The following is a 7,137-nucleotide window of genomic DNA, read 5'->3' on the forward strand; positions in this document are numbered from 1 at the left end:
GTTTTAATCCCACTTAGTTAACCTTTACTAAAGTAAAGGAAAGTCAAGTGGACTAATTAGTTTGATCCTCAAGTCCTATTCAATCCCTGTGGGAAGACTAGCTTTAGAATGATCTAGATCAATTAGAATCTGCCAATTTCAACCACTGCTGAGTTTGACAACTCAAGAGTTACCAATTAATCAACCAAAGCCAAAAGGGAATAAAATCTACTTGAATGAAAATAATTTGGATAGAGCCCAAGCATCAAAACATAAATAAGAGAAAACAATCATAAGTCTGAAATACCTCAAATTATATTAATTAAGAAAATCCTAACATGAAAAGTTACTAAGCCAAATAGGCAACATAAGTAATACAAGCATTAAAGCATCTGGAAGTAAAAGGGAAATATAAAGTAAAAGGAATATTGAACCTGATGAAGAGTCGAAATCCTAAATCCTTTAAGAGGAATCTTAATCCTAAATCCTAAGAGAAAGGAGAGAACCTCTCTCTCTAAAAACTACATCTAAAACCTAAAATTGAATTATGATCTGATATGAATTGATGTCTTGAGTCTTTGCATGTTCCCTGACTTTAATCAATGATTCTAGGCCGAAAACTGCGTTGAAATGCGGCCCAGAATCTCTGTCAGCGACTTTTGTAATTCTGCAGATTGTGCACGTCACGCATCCGCGTTGTCCACGTGATCGCGTCACTCAACATTTTTCGTACCACGCGTGCGCATCGTCCACGCATTCGCGTCGTTCGTGCAGCTTCTAATCCGCGCGATCGCGTCAGGCACGCGAACGCGTCACTCTGATTTCTTCAATTTCGCGCGGCCGCGTGAGCCATGCGACTGCGTGACTTCTCGCTGGTCGTCTCCTCAATTCCTTGTGTTCCTTCCATTTTTTTCACGCTTCCTCTTTATTCTCTAAGCCATTCCTGTCCTTTGAAGCCTGAAACACTTAACACACAGATCAAGGCATCGAATGGTAATAAGAGAAGATTAAGATTAGCTAAATTAAGACCAAAGAAGCATGTTTTCAATCATAGAACTAAACTAGGAAGGAATTGTAAAATCATGCAAATCCTATGAATAAGTGGGTGAAAAGCTTGATAAAATCACTCAATTAAATATAATATAAACCATAAAATAGTGGTTTATCACTGTGCCTGGTATTTTTCATCCGAGACGAGAGATCCTACAGTTGATTAGCCATACTAAAACCGTACCTGGACCATTTTCACTGAAAGGACGGATGGTAGCCATTGACAATGGTGATCCACCAACATACAGCTTGCCATGGAAGGAAGCACGCATGATTGAATGAAGACAATAGGAAAGCATAGGTTCAGAAGCAACAAAGCATCTCCAAACGCTTATCTAAAATTCCCACCAATGAATTACATAAGTATCTTTATTTTAATTTACATTTTATTTATCTTTCAATTATCAAAACTCATAACCAATTGCATCCGCCTGACTAAGATCTACTGGATGACCATAGCTTGCTTCAAGATGGCAATCTCCGTGGGATCGACACTTACTCGCGTAAGGTTTTATTACTTGGACGACCCAGTGCACTTGCTGGTTAGTTGTACCAGTGTTGTGAAAAGTGTGATCAGAATTTCGTGCACCAAATGTCGTGCACCAAACTAGTCCCTTCACCAATTTTTTCTCATTTTTTTCTATAAATTCAAAATTCTCAATATTTTTGAATGCATTAATTTCAATTCTATTTTTTCACATATTATTCAAATAAGAGTGCTTATAAAATTTTTTTCTCCTGCGAATACCCTAACTGCTGACTTGGAGTTGACGTGAAGGTATTTCAAACTCCTTCACTACTATCTCCGACCTCTTTCAGTATTTTTATAAAATATTTTTCCCTTGTGGATACCCCTAACCAACGTCTTGGAGTTGACGTGAAGGCATTTCAAGCTTTTCTCATTACCATCTCTGGCCTCTTTCATTTAGATTGCAGAGGTCAAAGATATAGTGAGAGTGCTTGAATTACCTTCAATCTAGCTCATTTACACATAACAAAATCGTGTATTTCATAAGAATAAAAAAATATATTTTAATTATTGATTTCTTGTTAAAAGCACATGTTTTTTTATGGAAAAATGTGTCCTATCAATCATATAATTATTTTTTTATAATAACATATTTATATATTACAAAATTTACCAATGTTAAATTATTTAAAAAAAATTATATAATTAAAACTAAAATCTTAAAAATTTTTATGAAAGTACTTGTATTAAAACGATATATAAAAAAATAGTATTGAAATTAGTGCATCTAAGATATTGAAAATTTTAAATTTAAAAAAAATGAGAAAACATTGGTGAAGCGACTAGTTTGGTGCACGACATTCAATTTCAGGGGCTAAAATGAGTCACTTAATGCAAAGTGAGGGACTAATTTGGTGTATCTACAACGATGACATAATGGATGATACGTGGATGAATACTATTGCAACACGTGGCACAAACGGACACATGGCCAAATAACATTGTGACACGTGGCACAACTATCCACATCAGCATTCCACGTGTCATTGGTCACCACATCATCGTGTCATTACATGTGGCCAAATCTTAGAGTGACACGTGTCACTTACCGTCCACATCATCAAGCCATGTCATCACATCGTTAATGAAAAATGGGTTAGGGACTAATATGGTGCACTATTCTCAATCTCAGCGATGTAATTAGTGCAATTGGAATCTCAGGGATGTAATTAGTGAAATTGGAATCTCAGGGACAATTTTAGTACACGACGCCAATCTCAAGGACCATTTTGGGGTTTAACTCTACAATAAGGCGATAAATGATTATACTCTTATCTAGTGATGCATGAGTGTACTGAATAAGAAATCTAAAAAGGAATATAAATGATACATTTGAAAAGAAATTAGAAAATTACCAAAATCTCGAGCGGAAGCTTCCTTAGATGGGGAATGGATTCTTGAAATTGCTCAATTTTTTTTTTTGGTTTCCCACGGTATCCCCCAACCCGACAGGTGAAGGACTAATCCGTCGCGGATTAGGGTCTGCCGCTAGCCAATGGGTTGCTGCATGTACAAGGCGGGATTCAAACCCCCGACACTTGCTTAAGCGGACGAGTGAGCTAACCACTCGACCAACTCAAGTTGGTTTTGAAATTGCTCAATTAGTATTACGATACATGAAACTTAATTCAATAGATGCTGGTCCTAACCTAGTGGTTTATTTTTTTTTTGGAAAAAAAATCCAAATTTATAGATGCCAATTAACAATAAGATAGTAAGAAATGAATTGGGCATAGAATTCGGGTTTACCATTGTACAAAGGCTCTGGATGGTTACTTGTTGCTACAGTTCTTTTCAACTAATAACATAGCAACGATTGCTTCCCTACCAAGTGTCATCAAGGCAGATTTAAGTTCTTTCAACCTTGTTTATGCGGTTTAAAAACTCATGAAACTGTCTGCAGATATAGAAGTATCGTTCAACTTTGATCGACGCCTCAAAACTTCAGCAACCTGATAAGAAGATTCTTATGGTAAATACCTTGCACTGACACCATTATATACATGCCATTGTGGTAGTAAATTATTTCCTGGGCTTCTACTTCTCGACAAAATTTCTCAGTCATGTGTGAAGTGGTGTGCATCCTCTAAAAAGGTGCCTATTATTTATGCACACAGTGGCTAAGAGATCTACGAACAAAAAAAATTGAAGCAAAATTAGGAGCATAAAATTTGAGAGCTAGGTGGAATGAGGAAAAACAATGGTGAATGAGGAAAAGCAATGGTTGAATATCTCCATTTCTTTCTTCTTCTTATTCGTCTCAGTTTTAGAATACAATTTTGGACTCAATATGCATATATGCGATATAATTGATAAAAGACAAAAACTCGCAAGATAAATGATAATTCAGTAAGAGGTCCCAAAAGACTACCTGATTATGCACAGGTGTTAAAAGTTTCCAATATACAAATCTTAAAATTACAATGAAACTATCTCATCAAAAGCATCACATGTTTAAACTACAAACAAAAAATAAACCACTCTATATTCTTCAAAATTTAATTTAATTAAACAAAAACTTTTTTTGTTCTTATTAATACTTTTAAATGAAGTAACTATTTTTAGAGATATATACTTCGTAAAATAATCTTTAAGCTTCAATTATATTTTTAAAACAAATAAAATAGATAAAGAAATAATGAATAACTGCAAAAGAAAACAAAATATTAATTATATCATCATGAAAACAAACCAACCCATAAATAAATTGTAAAAAGTGAACTAAGATAGGAAAGAGAACTCAAAAATCACCTCACCTGGCCAAAAAGAATATAATGAACAATGAAGGCAGTCACAATTCTTAGCTTCCTTCATCACCAAATGGAGCATTGAATCGATCAACTCAGCATATTCCATGTAGTGTCCTTTCGTCCAGCTCATCAAGTGCACAGTTCTTAGGTTTAGTTTGGTAAAGTTTTTACTTTTTAAAAGTAGCTTATAAAAACTAATTTTTAAAAGATGGTTTTTTAAAAGTTGAAGTATTTTTATTTGGTAAATGAAATTAAAAATAGTTTTCAATAAACATAAGCAACAATAATTGCGTTTGGTAAAATAGCTTTTAAATTTTAAAGATACTATAATAGATATAAATATAAGCGTTAAATTTCAAAATTAGTTAACATATGAGATTATATTAGACTTTTAAATTTTGAAAAGTACAAGCCAACATTGAAAAACTCTACCTTAGGTGCTTTCAAAAGTACTCCGGTCTTTTAAAAGCTGCAAGCACAAGCATATGGTCTTTTTGACTTACCAAACACAACATGAAGAGCTTGAACTTTTTAAAAGCACAAGCACCTCTTCGAAAAGCTTTACCAAACTAAGCCTTAGTATTTGTAACACCCTAACTATCAAAATATTAGGCTTCCGGCTGTGCCACTCTGATAGCTCAGGTATTACAACTACTATTGTATTATTTAATACAAAAATATGAGACTGTTTAAAATTTTAAACCGTATTTTTACCGCTCAAAAGACTTCTTAATAGATAACTTATATCCATACAAATATCAATACTTACAAAGGATATATATATATATATATATATATATATATATATATATATATATATATTATTGATTTTACAAACATTACGTAATCAAAATCCTATCCCTCTTATAAAAACTTGTAAAGATAAAGGCGAAGGGAAAGTAACTAATACAACACAAAATATTGTTTAAACAGAAACGAAATGAATAAACTCTTCCAAACTTCGTCGTCCAAAAACCTAAAAAGAAAAGACCTATAGGGGAGTGAGAACATCGTTCTCGAAAGGGTTCTCACTATAGGGTTGCAGAATTATTATAATAGGATACGTGAAAAAAAAAACTATTTTTAAAGTACAGTGATTGTTACCCGCTTTATGTATCTTTTCAAAACCATAGATCCACATTCAAAATTTGAAATCCTTTTTTTTTTTAAGAGAAACCCATTAATTCTCCAAAAATCAAAACCTTTTTAAAAGAGCTTTTCCAAGGCAGTATGAATGACCAAACTATTCCAAGCATATGTTCATTAAGTCTATGCTAAACCAGTTTAGTTTTTCATACTTTACTAAACTAAAAACAAAAACCATTCATGGCCTTCGACCCATCACATAATCAATCATGCCCATCGGCCCAAACATTTCAATCAACAGTCAATCCACCACAAACCAACTAGTTTTCAGTCACAAACACAAGATGGTTCAAACACAATCAAGCAGTAATATCAAGTAGAGCAATTAGCAATTAGCAATTAGACATAATTATTCACGTAGGCAAACCAATTACAATATGCACACCCAAACAATGTCACATAGATGCATATGATGAATGCCTGTCTTATGGCTGATGAGTCTCATCTGTTGGTTATCAATCCAACACGGCAAGTCCGGTTTGCTGAACCCTTGGACTGTCCCCTGTCGCGCAATGGGGGTTACCATTCTCGGAAATTTAAATGTGCCCGATCACCCTTACGACGTAAGGTCAACAGAGTATCGAGTCTCAACCTGGAACACGTGGTGGCAAGCCACGATACTTTACCCAGGAAAACTCGTATCTCAGATAAAAGTGCAGAAGCCACATATTTGTTTGTAATCATTCATCCATCATCATTTTCGCACTTCATTAACAATTCATATCAAACCAATCATCGTTCAAGCCATAAGTAACTTTTTTGCTCAAATCTCTTTATTTTGAAACCAAGGTCAATCCAATTCAGTCTTCACTTTAAAATCCTCAATTTCTTTAAAATCCTCAATTTCTCAAATCATTTCAAGCTCATAATCCATATCTTTTTTAAAAGTTAGTCACTTTAAGTGACATTTCCCAAAACTTCCAAAAACCTTTCAAATATCACCTCAAAATGGAATTTTCTTTGAAAAGACTCAATCCTTCAATTTTAAATTGTTCGTTTGACCATTTTAAATCAGAGTTATTAATTAACAACCCTGGCAAAGACTCAAGACTCTAGGGAAGAATAACTTGCCTCATTTCTTAAACTCTTTAAAAGTTCTTGAAATTGTTTAGTAAAAGAATACTTCAAAAGCAATACGAAATTAATTAATCAAAATTCAATTTCTTTCAAAATCTGCTAAAACTCTTCCCAAAAGTACTTCTTTAATCAAACTTCAAAACATAGATTCTTTCATATTTAAATCAATCTTAGAACATATACTTTCCGTAAACAGATTAAACTCAAAACATCTATTTCTTAATAAACCAAGATCCAAGTAATAGAACCTCTCAAATTCATTCCTTTTCTAAATCAACTTTTAAAACAAAATCTTAGAGTAGAATTAGGGTAATCTCTCTTAGATAACCCTAAATCTAAGAGAGATTAAATTATCAAGAGAGATAACCCTAAATCTAAGAGAGATTAACCTAATTCTGCTCTAATTCTAGAGAGAAAATGGAGCTTCTCTCTCTAGAAAACTACATAAAGCATGATACCTAAGCTACACAAATTGCTCTCGCCTTCATCCTTCTTGATTTTGCCTCTAATAGTTTCAGAAATGAGTTGGATTTGGGCCTGATGCAGCTCAGAAATCGCCAGTCACAGTTTCTTTAATAAAGTCACGTGACGAGTGTCATGCGTACA

At 33.7% G+C, this 7,137-nt stretch overlaps 1 long non-coding RNA gene across 1 annotated transcript; it reads right to left on the reverse strand.

The window, feature by feature from the left end:
* Positions 1-272: 272 nt before the first annotated feature.
* On the reverse strand, positions 273-3,931 carry LOC140175849 (uncharacterized). Its single transcript, XR_011866636.1, has 4 exons — positions 3,539-3,931; positions 3,308-3,455; positions 2,914-3,133; positions 273-1,364 (listed from the first exon to the last, which is right to left on the reverse strand). It is a non-coding gene; the product is annotated as an uncharacterized lncRNA (long non-coding RNA).
* Between the last annotated feature and the right edge of the window lie 3,206 nt (positions 3,932-7,137).

This window comes from Arachis hypogaea, chromosome 10 (assembly GCF_003086295.3).
Source record: "Arachis hypogaea cultivar Tifrunner chromosome 10, arahy.Tifrunner.gnm2.J5K5, whole genome shotgun sequence".
Taxonomy (NCBI): domain Eukaryota; kingdom Viridiplantae; phylum Streptophyta; class Magnoliopsida; order Fabales; family Fabaceae; genus Arachis; species Arachis hypogaea.